This window comes from Erithacus rubecula, assembly GCF_903797595.1.
Source record: "Erithacus rubecula genome assembly, chromosome: 4".
NCBI lineage: Eukaryota > Metazoa > Chordata > Aves > Passeriformes > Muscicapidae > Erithacus > Erithacus rubecula.
In genome coordinates, this window is record NC_136686.1 from 42,874,989 (window position 1) to 42,886,561 (window position 11,573).

Consider the following 11,573-nt stretch of genomic DNA (forward strand, 5'->3'; position numbering starts at 1 on the left):
TAGAACTCTGTATATTGCCGCCTCATTTATAGGAAATAAAAGCAAAAGGCAACTTTCTGATCATTAAAATCATAATGTGATGGCAAGTGCTATTGAATAGGTGCTGCTGATAGACAGCTGAGAGGCACTAGACAGTAGGGCAGCTCATGAGTTTGTCTTAAACATTTTTTCTGTGAATACCTCCAGAGTTTCTTCCAGGAAGGATTTAGAAGGAGGAAGGGGTAGTTCTGTCTTTAAGCATAAGCATGGCATTGTGTGGGTTTCCTCTCAGGCTCATTCTCTCAGCTTGGACACATGGTAGTTATATTCCTTTCTCGTCCTTTGGTGTGGAGAATAGCAGTATATATGTCCTGGCTCTTCTGTTTTAAGTATCCATAAAAGCTCCTTAGAAAGGCAGGAATGCCAGCAGGACTCCCTGTACTTAAGTAAAGTCAAGTGGATGCACAGCACTGCTCTCTTTCAGGCACACTTTCATAGTCAGGGACACTGAGGATCCTCTTGAAACTTTGAATCTTTGCAATGGAACCTTAGGAGAGAGAGCTGATGCTGCTGGAACCTCTCTGCAGTGATTATTGTGTCTGTAGGTTCAGACAGGTGCTACACAAGACATAGCAGGGTTGAATTTTTGTAATTTATTTAAAAATCTCTAAAGCAGTTTTTTTTTTCCTTTAAACTCAAGGTTTGAGATCTTAATGTGCTATAAAAATCAGGGTCCCCAGGTATGGACCTATCTTTCCTGCACCTTTATTAGGTAACATTTGAGTGGGCTTTTCCTTCTGACATCAAAATTCTTGACCAGAGACCAGAGTACTCTGCTGCTGGCTGATGTTGCAAGCCTATCTATGGCCTAAAATGCTCACAAAATACCAGACACTTCATATTTTGCTCCTCTCTCTGTTACTTCTACCTAAAAGCAGAATCAAAATTTCTAAGTGTTCGTATAAGCCTTGTGCTTTTTTAAGATTGTTGAACACATTACACCTACAAGAAGCATAATCTGCTCCAACTTCTTCATTCTACTAGATTTCCTTGAAGTATATCAAAATGAATAAATTTCTAAACCCATCTTGAATAATTGTTTATATAGCAGTAATCTTCTTAAAATATATACATAAAATTGAGTTGTCAGTATATATTGTGTTACAGCATGAAGAATGTTATTTACCACTACCCTGTTCTTCTTCTCATAATTTTGCTTCCTACTGGTTTTTGAATAGCTTTTACATTTCTTCAATTGTCAACTGCAAATCGAATATACATGCATATTGATATCACAGCTATTTTTATTGCCTATTACTTTCTTTTCCTGGTGTATTGCTTGAAAATAAATATTTATGCTTTAGGCACAGGCAGGCATAACTAAACTAGTTTATCCACATATAGACATACATGTTCTCTTGCAATAATTGTAAGTGGCATTACAAGGTTGCAAGCTTTGAGAAAAGAAGGAATCTCAGCAAGGAAATCTGTATAAATACCAATTTTTCTTGTTTCTGAGAATTCACAGCCATGTAAAAAGAACTGGATGCATAATGTGCTTTGTTTCTCATTTTTTTGATGTCACTAGTAGAGTTTTTCCTGCAATAAAAAAATGGGTCACATTAATTGTTTGAAAATGACATTTTTTTCTGCACTGAGTTACTAAATGAGGCATATTACAGAACCGACACTTGCAACATAGGGGTAATAAAAATAAAATAAGGCTATTATTGCTGCCTTATATTTTGCTCTTTTTCTCTCATCAGAAACCAGTATTGTTTAGAGCACTGGTGAGCTCTAGAAAAACCTTAGGGCTTGCATGATAGGTTTATCTTTCCTTTCCCTCACTAAAATCACCTATTCTTCACCTCATTTTATTTGCTTGCTACTTAGCAATAAATCTCATCCCAACCAATGTTAAACCCAATTTTCCAATCTCATAGCATACAAACAGTGCTCACTCTTTATGAAGGAGGATTTTGAAGTTAAAGAAAAAATACTGAAGAGCAGTGTAGCCCTTCTTTAGAGGAACTTCCAACATAAAGAAAAGACCTGTTTACTGAATGCCTGTACTCAATGCATTTACAAAGGAGCATTTTTGACCCCAAATTAAGAAGTCGTTTCTTGAAAATGAGTGGAAGGGTAAGAATAAATATAGGTAAATAAGACACTGGTTAATTTATCTTACATAGTACCCATTGAGAGGGATTTATCAGGAGTTCTGCATAGAACCAAAGTTGCTGTTTCCTAGAATAATACTTTAAAGAGTCTGGAGGTAGAACACTGCCTACTGTCAGTCAAAGATTCATTCCAGTTGAACTTTATTGGCAAAGAAAGATAAAATTTTATCTTCATACACAGTAAACTTACATTGCAGTGCCTAAAACCACAAAATGAATTACACTTCTAGGCATCACCTCAGTGGCAATTTAAGCAGCTAAGCTCAGTAATGACACTGTAAATGCATCATCTTCAGAGTAATCTAATTCATGTATTCCCTTTCCAGCCATTTATTACAGCGCTCATGCATTTCACATTTCTGTATATTCTGTTCAAATGAAAATATTTTCCTTCTAGTCTTTCAAAGGACATTTTAGACTTGTGTTGCCATTGTGGTTTATATTCTTGCTCCAGTCCCTTAAGTTTAAATGCTCTTGTGTGTTGAATAGGTTATTACAAACCTAGACAGTAAAATGCAAACCACAAACACTTTAACATTCAACTAGATTTAATACTTAACTCTCTCCCTCCATCAACACCCCCTCCTCCTCCTTGTTTTGTTGATTATAGAAAACTTTTCCCTTCTTATTATCTCTGTTTAAATTCTTACACAAAATTATTCAGAAGTTAGGTGTTCTGATGCATAAATTACAATTTTCTAAATCATGCAATGAAAGTACTCAGTAACTGTTCAAATGTGTCTAAGCTAGAAACTTCATCCCTATATTTCAATAGTACTACAGAATCTGCAGGGGTGAAACTGCACTCTTTTCCATTAAAAATGGTATTGTTAATGACTTGGCTGAAGACAATGTTGGTCTTTAATGCTCAGTAAACGTTAATAGTTTTACATGTTTGGAACATACTTTAGTACATCATTTTCATTGTTGCCACTTTAGATTTCTTTCCATTCTACTACTGTCTCCTAATGCAATTAACATTAAGAAGATGTTTGTCAAGGATACAATTTTAAGGACACCTTCTGCCACAGAGGCCTCATTAAAGGCTTTTGAAATACAGAATACTAATGAATTCCCCTTGTGGCAAGACATTTAGTTAAGGACCCATGCAGCTTAGGATATCTCAGTTTAAGATATTGCTGCTGCTGATGCAGATAGACTCATTTTTAAAAGTATCTATTCAGTTCCAGTGAACTCAGTTATGGCCATAAAGATGAGGCCCAACAAAATCACACATTCACAGAAAAAAAAAAAAAAAAAAAAGAAACATTTATTTACTTGTCTTTCTATAAATGAATAAAAGAGGGAATACAGTAAATATCATCTATACACTGGGAAATTGCAAGCTTGCAGTATCTGGTTTGAATTCCAGTTTACTCTGCTTTCAAGCAATTGCAGATAATTTTAATGGAATAAAATTTCAGTCATAGAACTCCTGTGTAACTCTACCTATTCAAGCCCAAAAGGTCCATACCTTTTCATTATAGATGTACCTTGATAGGACACTCATGGTATGTGTATCTGGAATCTGAATTCTTGATAGGATTCGATTGGTTTTAGATTTATAACTTGTTGCTAGAACCACTAAAGAGTAGAACTGCATGCTTATGGGGTGAAGCAAAAGCTAAATCAGAATTTTGAGGATACTAGTATTGCATAAATAAAAGGTAACTGGGATTAAGTATCATCTAATGTGTTTCAGCCTTGCATATTTATGGCCAGCCTTCCTGCACTTCTGTGAGCACAGTGACTGTATAAAATCCTGTGTGCCTGCATGCTTATTCTTTCTTTAACATCTTTTCAAGGTGTTTGTTGTCAGAGGTAGGGCACCATCAGAGGCAGAAAAATAGAACAGAAAGATCTGAGGGCATGACTATTTCATATTATTTTCTTATGCTGATTCTCTTTTCTCCCTGAGCACCTCATGCTATTACATATGCCCTCAGTTATAGAAAGATTTCCATTAAACAGACAGTGACTACAGGTAGTTTACCTCAGATCGGGTTTCTCCTTATACACAACGTAAAAATGGACAGTGTTAAATACCATTTTATTGTACCTACTGATTAATGCTGATAAGTGATGAACTCAAATGAACATTCTTTCTTTTGAATATTTATTACCTTTATATAGCACACCAAGAACATTCCTCATTATGTCTCCATGTTCTTTCAAGTTGGCTTTTTGCAGTTTAACAATGAAGCTAATATGTCAGTGCTGGCCAAATGATTTAGAGTTTTCAAAGATTATACTTAACCTCTTTAAAATCAAAATGCTTCTATGGTCTGAAACCACAAATGAGCAGAATGTTTTACACACTAAAGAGATTGGAAATACTTTGTAGAAACCAGGAGTTTTTGAGAGACTTTTCTAAACTCGTATCTCATTGTACCTAATGATGCTGCTCAGTTTCACAGGCATTATTTAACTGCTTGTTATGCTCTAGATTAGCAAGCATCAATTGTTTCACACTCTTACTTAAGATATTTTTTCTTATTATTTTAATTACATGTATAATGGCATAAAGACATGTAGACTATCAGAGAATCAGTCCATATAGTTTCTTCAGTAACAAAGTATTCTCACCAGTGATTAAATATCCTGCAATATTTTGTATCTGTTTCTGAGCATCTTGTCCTATCTGGCTTACTATCTGTCCTTTGCCTCTTTCCAGTTCTCCTCATTCCAACTAAAAATGAGTTCTAGCCATGGGGTGTTTGACAGAAAAGCAATTTAAGGAAAGGGAATAAAGGATGCCTGAGAAACAGGTGTGCATTGAAAGTGAGTGTTTGTATGACTCCCCTTCTAAAATATAATAGTCCCTGAGTAGAAACACTTTTTTTTTTGACTCTGCAATTTATGCTTATTTGTGGAGTCAGAAATCCTTCATCATTCTCTATCAGTCAGCTGGGGTAAAGTTGAAGATAACACATGCTGGGATTGACTGTCATGCCTCACTTTTTCCCCAGAAAAGCTGGAAGTCCAGAAGTCAGAAACGTTAATATTTCTTGCTGCCCTAAACCAGCCAAAACACAGACCTCTTTTTGTTATCTGAAAATTAAGATGGGTTCCCAGATAACTCAGGTCATTAAACAAGCAACTTAAGATTTAGAGCTATGAGTGTTTTTACAAATAAGTTTGGCTTCCAGCTCTGGAAATAAGCATTGGGAGCATTCTGTCACCCCCAGAATTCATAGAGAACTTGTGAATTCGGTATGTTTATAGTTATTTAGATGTGATATTATGTACAGGGCACTTGTACTGACAAAAATAGGTGGCCATTTAGAGCTGAATATGTTAGTTTATTTTACCATATCAATAAATACAGAAACCATTATCCACTGATTTATCATAGTGCTCAGAGCTGTGCTATAATTTATGATAATTTACTTACCAAATAAAGCATGCATATTGTTTTCAGGTTCTTTGTGCTCCCAGGAGGGCAGCAAAATTATTTTGTTTAGGAGGCTAGTAACATAAAGAGCATTAAAGCTGGAGGGTTTCTAGAGTTTCTGAAAAGATGTACTTCAGCTTGAACCACAACAATTTCTTGTGGCATAAATGCACTAATGTGACATTTACAGACTGTGTGGGTCATTCAAAAATTATCTGAACCACCTGAGCATTGATATTTAACCATAAAAAAGCACACATAAAGATACAAATCTTAGGATTTAAATGTCCATTTTCTTTATTATTAATTTGCTAGTTTAATTGCTACCCTTCTGTATAGCTCTTTTCATGTCTGAATGTTTTGTATTTGGGAGTGTGTCTGTGGCACCATCACTTCCTTGCTTTCTGAGCAGCCCAGCCATTGGCTGTAACCCTAATTTCCCAGGAGCAGCACAGTCTCACTGAGGCTTGTGCCAAGCCATATACTTTGGGGAAGGCTTATGTAGTGACTTATTTGCCTGAATTTGCTTTTCTCTCCTCAGTGCTTTTACTATCTTACTAGAGTTTTATGAGGTGGGAAAGGGGATCTCTTGCTGCTTCATGCACTGGCTCCTTTCCTATATCTGCTTTTATGCTGATGTGCTGACTTATCTTGGGGACTTCTGCTCACAGGGAACATGAATCAGCTCAAACTCTTTCCTTAACTGTCTTACCAATGTAACCAATGCCCTTCTGGACCAAAGACTCTGCCCTTTGTCACCTGCTGCTATCCACAGGGTGCAGTAGGAGATCTGCTTGACATGAACAAACTACTGCAGGGAGTTTCATCTCCCACCCTACATATACTGCAGGTGGGCACCATCTGAAAGATGCAAAAACAAATGGCAGTATTTTACAGCAGCTCTTTAGTGTTTCCATGTGAGTGCTTCGGGCCATATTAAAGTTCACTAGATTTTGCAAACACAATGAAATCTTGTTTCCCTAGACATTGCTGCTGTGCAGCAATTGTAGGCTATATCATTTGTCTTTTACTGCCTGTACTTGCCTAGGGAGCACTAGATCTACTTGGTCTGTTGCAGAAAGATGTACCTGGATGGCCAGGTTGGAGTCAGCTGTTCAGCTGTGCAGGACCCAGTTGGCAGGTATGGAATCAGAAGCCCTGCAGCTGCATTGTTGTTATTGTGGCTTGTTATGGCCAAAACACATCAGATTCTAGCTGATGGCTTAGAGCTGGTTTGCATCTTTTGCCCAGTCATACTGCAAAAAAAAAAAGACTCAGGTCTTTATAAAGGTAACCCACGGTCATATAGGGATATTTTAAAGACTTATTTATGCCCACAGCTATTAAGAACAAGCGAAAAATGTACATTAAAGATGTCTTGAAGTTTCAGAACTAAAAACTCTTGATAATTGAAGCCAGAAATGACTGCACAAGAAGCAACCTGTGGGAACAGACTCATCAGAGAAAGAGAAATATACTCAGATTCTTCCCAAATTCTTACTTCTCTTTTTTAACTCTGTTATCCACCATACCAGTGGGCAAGTTGTTTTGTATTTGGCATATTTTTTTTTCTATTCAGAAAAATCAGTTTTGTAATTCACAAAAATCACTTTAAAAACCAATGGCAATGTCATGTTTGTTTTAAGAATGGTATCTCACTAGTTGCTATATGACTTCCAGTTCCAGCACTGTGCACTGGTGGCATAATATATAATTTTTCAATGACAACAAATACTTGTTTTTATTTCCATTCTATAATAAATATGATTCCAGCTTATCAAACTAAGCACTAGCTGAAATAAATTTAGAAATATAAATAAATTTGTGATTCATGTTTTTCATTTTCACATGTTTTCCTCATTGTTAATATAGTCCTATTGCATCTGAACAGGAACAGAACTAACATCAGCATTGCTGTGCAATGAGGTTGCATTTAGCTATCTATACAGAAAATAACAACTTTACTCAGATTTTCCTTGCAAAAGAATGAGGATGACTTCATCATATAAAAGTAGAGTTTGAAAAGTAGAGACTTTAGGTCCAAGTAAATTAAAGAAACAAGTCTGCAACAATGGATCATTGGAAGTGACTAAATCAGTGAATTACAGGATGGCTAAGGTGGGAAGGCACCCTGGATATTCTCTAGTCTAACTTCTATGCTCACAACACAGCTAGATTGATAAGGAAGGCACCCAGTGCGATTTTGAATATCTCCAAGACTGGAGACTGATATCTCTGATGTTTAAGTGGAATTTGCTTTTTTTCAGTTTCTGCCTGCTGTCTCACTGGGTGCCACAGAGAGGAGTTTGTTTCCATCTCATTTAGTTCCCCATCAGGTGTTTATATACATGGATGAGAGCTCCTTGAACATTCTGAACATTCCTTGAACAGGCTGAACATTCCTTGAACAGGCTGAACATTGCAAGCTGGTCCAAGCTCCTTATTGTCTCTGAACTCAGTGTCCATGACTCGTGTACTGGGATGTGTCTTGCTGCTGTTCAGTAGAGGGGAAGGGTCACCTCCCTCAAACAGCTGGTGAGACTCTTCCTAATACCCCTCAAGAACCTTCTTTTCTTTGCTGGCTTCTGACCAGCTTGTTGTCTACAGGGATTACCAGGACATAGCTTTCCAACCGGTTAGCTTATACTGAGAGTATTAATGCACCAGGCTATTCCTACTTAGGAGCAGCACTTGCTGTTTCACCTTGTTGACCTCCACGAGTTCCCTGTCAGCCTATTGAAGCTCCTCTGAATGGGGGAGCATCCATCAGGTGAATCAGCCATTCCTCCCAGCTGTGTATCACCCCTGCTGCTGAGAGTGCAGAGTCCCAGGTCATTAATGAGGAGGTAAGTCAGCACTTTCCTGGGATGAGCCCCTGGATACACCAGCAGGGGCTAGCCGGTCAGGCTGGTCAGACCAGTCCATGCTGACTGTTCTCAGCCACTCTTGGTGGCTTGGTGATCAAATCTTTTTAACAGATTTGGAAAGAGCTTCCAGGATTGTTTGTCCCATCACCTTGCAAGGGATCGTGGTCAGGCTGACCACACAGTAGCTCCCTGGGTCTCCTTTCCTGCCCTTTCTGAAGACAGAAGCCTTCAGATCCTCAGGAACCTCCTTCAACTCCAATGAAATTTCAAAGACAATTGAGAATGCCTAGCAGTGACATACACCAGCTCCCTCACCATGGATGCATACTAACAAGTTAGAACACACATTCAGACTTTAAATAAGGAACAACTTTCTGAAAGTGTATACAGCAGTCTCTGTTAAAAAGAAAATGTGGAAATTAAAAAAAAAAAAGTGTTTTGAAAGGGAGGATTTTGTTAAATCTCAACTAGTCATGCTATAATAAGAGTTACTATAGTATAATAATTTATTTTTACATAATACATTATTTACAAAAATAATGTTTATCTTTAACATATAAATTTATTCATACCTTACACAGAAACAGGTTGTGTTCATACCACAAAGACTGAAATTGTTTGGAATTTCAGGAATAGTGTGGAGTGAATCTGGCTTCTTGGTGAGAGGTCTCTGACACTGATATTGCAAGTAGTGTATGAACTTCTGATAACTTTTCCAATAGAAAATAATACTTGGCTTCTGACCCAGAAGTGCCAAAGTGATTTTGATTTCCTAAAAGAAATTCTTTCTTCACAGACTGTACTGTCATAATTCAGATCACTGCAGTTTTCAAGTAGGACCATTTGAACAGAAGTGACTGTTGAAGAAAAGAGACCAAAATGGTAGTTGATACTGGTTTGTTCCTTTCAAGTGGAGTAAGGACACATCTGTGAACTCCACGTCTGTATCTCTGCCTGCTGCAGGTGTCCTGAACTTCCTGCAGCTACATAGGAGATACAAATGCTTTTATTCCCTGCATGAACTGCTACCTAGAATCTGTACTGGAAACAGAATTAACCACCTTGATATTGTTAGATCAATTCTAACAGTGCTGTAGTCAATTTACTGTCATTCACTGGCATTGCCTGTCGTCAACTTTTCCTGGTAAAATAAAAGTTTTAATATCTTGGGTCGCAATGGATTGAAATATAGATGGTTACCATAATTTGTATGTATTTGACATCTTATGAGCACAGTGCATGTGAAGTTTTCTGCTGCCTTGAATGGTGGAAATCACTAATTTAGCACATAGGATGCTTCACAGCTCTTGAAGAGGACAGATCTGGTTCAGTGATACAAAGAAGGTTTTGTGGGTTCTTTAGCACCTGCACATGGTCAATTTAATCTAACACAAAAATCAGAAAAAAAGAGTATTGTGTCTGAATGACTTTAGTAGTTTAAAACATTTAAAATAATTACTCCTACAAATACTGGTCCAAAATTTCTTTCATCCAGCTGGGAGTAATTGCCTTTTTCCTTGCAGTTACACAGTCTAAGTAAGAATAAGTGCCATTGAACTTGTCAATCCTATGCTAGAGGAAAAGTGGCCTAATAAATATAAATATCTTACCAGAAAAGCATTGATCCAGAGCCAGTCCAGTAGAAGCACTTTTAGGTTTCTAAAAAAATACATGGATAATATATATACTCAGCAGCTTGGCTATTTTGTAGTGAATTATTTTCTGTCCAATAAATGCTGTCACCTATCCTTGGCCTGAAACAATCCCATAGAAATGGCCTTAAGAAAATCTTAATACTTGAAGATTTGAACATTGGCATTATGGTAGTCAACAAATGAAAAATATTCTCAATATGTGGCAGTCACTCGCCTTGCTGAACAAAAATGTAACTGTCACCAAATTACTCAGCCCTCCTTTCACTTTGATGCAAAGTGTGTCTCTTGGCTGCTTTTGTTTCTTTCTACCATATGGGTAGATAATAACTTGTTTTTTCTAGATCTTCTTTCTGCCTAGTATCTGAAACCCTCGGCCTGCTTAGGAATAATTTTTCTCCAGCACCCCAAGCACCCTTGCTGCTTGCTGCCAAGATCTGTTTAAATGATATAAATCTTTCAAAAACAATGGCAACACTTCCCAAAATGATTTATTCAAAGAGTATGACAATCTGTGATACTTGCCTACAGGTAAGAGCAACAGCAAACAGCCACAACATTGGAAATCTGATTACAGACATGACTAGCTGAGAAAACAATGCTGAACAGCTCTATATATCAGTTTTTAAAATGGCATTGCCTCTACTCACAATGTGATGTGGTTTGTTTGGAGAATAATTATTCTTGTCTCATAAAGTAAATACAAATTTCATTTATTAGTAACAGATCACCTTATATTTCATGACTTCTGCTTTTGAGTTACTATTCTCTGCTGAATGCCATCTCATTTAATGACACTGTATCACCTTATTAGAATGCACCTAGGAAAGTGTCACCATTGCCAGGGCACTTCTGAAATAGTTGAGACAAATTAATATTGTCAAACCCAAGAGAGAGATTATAAATTCCCCTTTAAACTGTCTTCGTGTCTTTCAAGGACAATTTACCCCCTGCAGATTCAGCTGATGCTTTAACTATCTCACACTGACATCCTTTAAGTGCTTTAAATTGCTTTTAAATTCAGATTTTTTTTGTGCATGCTGTTTATATATAAAGAAAATATAATATTACTGCAAGTTTAAATTTGTTACATATAATAAATACAGATGTAAACAGCACTGCCAGGGGAAGAAAACAATTTTAAAGTAATTTTAAAGTATAATAACTGTACTTAGCTGATACATCTAGAGAGCAGGAATCACTTGAATTGGTCAGAATTCAGGTTCAGTTTCATTGCCAGTAATTTATTTAGAAATTAGGACACTATAATATTGAATATTTATTTCCCTTCAGACTCAAGTATATTCAACTCTAAAAAAATGCTTATTCCAAGTTCAATTCAACCTTAATTTTTCTCGTATAAGAAATTCATCATGGACATAATCTATAATGTCCAAAACCTCCTGAAATGACATTGCTCCCAAAATTTCAATGTCTTTACATCAGACAGGTGCAAACTCAAATTATCTGTCTGATAATTCAAAATGAACATTTTTACATC

General features: G+C 36.7%; 1 long non-coding RNA gene across 3 annotated transcripts in view; it reads right to left on the bottom strand.

Annotated features, from left to right (window-relative positions):
- The window catches only part of LOC306801276, a 76,592-nt gene extending 66,508 nt beyond the window's left edge, over positions 1-10,084 (bottom strand). For all 3 annotated transcript variants that reach the window (XR_013774040.1, XR_013774041.1, XR_013774042.1), the window contains exon 1: positions 10,031-10,084. This is a non-coding gene — a long non-coding RNA (uncharacterized lncRNA). The remainder of the gene's footprint in view (positions 1-10,030) is intronic.
- Between the last annotated feature and the right edge of the window lie 1,489 nt (positions 10,085-11,573).